This window comes from Centruroides sculpturatus, unplaced genomic scaffold (genome assembly GCF_000671375.1).
Source record: "Centruroides sculpturatus isolate CEXI.00-Female unplaced genomic scaffold, Cexi_2.0 scaffold590, whole genome shotgun sequence".
NCBI classification, from domain to species: domain Eukaryota; kingdom Metazoa; phylum Arthropoda; class Arachnida; order Scorpiones; family Buthidae; genus Centruroides; species Centruroides sculpturatus.
Genome location: NW_019384761.1, coordinates 289,622 through 290,727, shown reverse-complemented (window position 1 = coordinate 290,727; position 1,106 = coordinate 289,622). Strand labels below are relative to the sequence as shown.

General features: G+C 31.6%; 1 long non-coding RNA gene across 1 annotated transcript in view; it reads left to right on the top strand.

Moving 5' to 3' along the window:
- Positions 1-622: 622 nt before the first annotated feature.
- LOC111628811 overlaps positions 623-1,106 on the top strand; it is a 3,398-nt gene continuing 2,914 nt past the window's right edge. Inside the window, exons 1-3 of the long non-coding RNA XR_002757232.1 lie at positions 623-688; positions 787-854; positions 942-995. This is a non-coding gene — a long non-coding RNA (uncharacterized LOC111628811). The remainder of the gene's footprint in view (positions 689-786; positions 855-941; positions 996-1,106) is intronic.

The window sequence follows — 1,106 nt, the reverse complement described above, 5'->3', positions numbered from 1 at the left end:
TATTCATTAATTTTCATTTTCATGTAGTAAAGGCTCTATGCCTTCATAAAGGACGTACTTTTCCTTTGTTTAAGGGTATTTGGGCAGTTTATTCTCTGTTGTATTCTCAAGTAAACAATACATACAAGTACAGTACAGTATTTTCTGAGGAAACACTCGTACTTATTTTTTTTAACCCCATTCCCGATAACCCGGCATTTTCACAAACTCGGCCAACCTTCGGTCCACATTAGGCCGAGTTTTCGAGGTTCTACTGTATATATATATATAGGATGGATGGCCGAGTGGGCAATATGGCAGCCTACCGCTCTAGGGACCCTGGATCGAATCCGAATGGGTCGGAAAAATCTACAGGAATTTTTCGGAGGTATTCGGGCCCCATTATGGGTCTGGCCGAATTCATAATGGACTTGCTAAAAAAGGCCCTCTTGGTACCCACGGGGCAGAAAGTTAAAAAAAAAAAATCTATTTATATAGTTTAAAAGTAGTTTGATAAAATTTTAAACTAAAAATTAATTTTAATTATGATATAATATACAATTTGCCGATGAAATTTTAAAAACAAATTAATTTTATTTATTTATTTTTAAATATTCTGTCGACGCATGAGCAATTGTTTGATGAGATGTCGTTCATGGCGCCATGTTTACGGTATTCGTAAAAGATGTAGCGAATACAGAAAACGGAGGTAAATTAAATGTTTTTAAATATTATATCATATGCTATTACTATTAACTTTGATACGTTAATTTAATAAAATATTAACGTTTAAAAATATTTCAAAAGATGGTTGTTAAAGCTATTAAATTAATTGATTTTGGGATGTAATTTAGAGATGAAAATGACGTGTACTGGTGAATATTCTGCGATTCATTTTTATTTAAAATTGTTATTGAAGGATTCAATATTTTACTGATGCTTTTTAAATGTTTTTAAAGCAGAAATTGAGATGAATAAGGTTGATTCACCTTCGAAGGAAGTTGCTGAACTGGAAGGTAGGATTTCCGTTCATTTCGTTTTGACTTCTCCTTTTAACTTTTGCCCGAAATAGATTACTTTTGGATTTTAAATTTTCAAAAAAATAAATTTTCGTTTAATGCGAATAA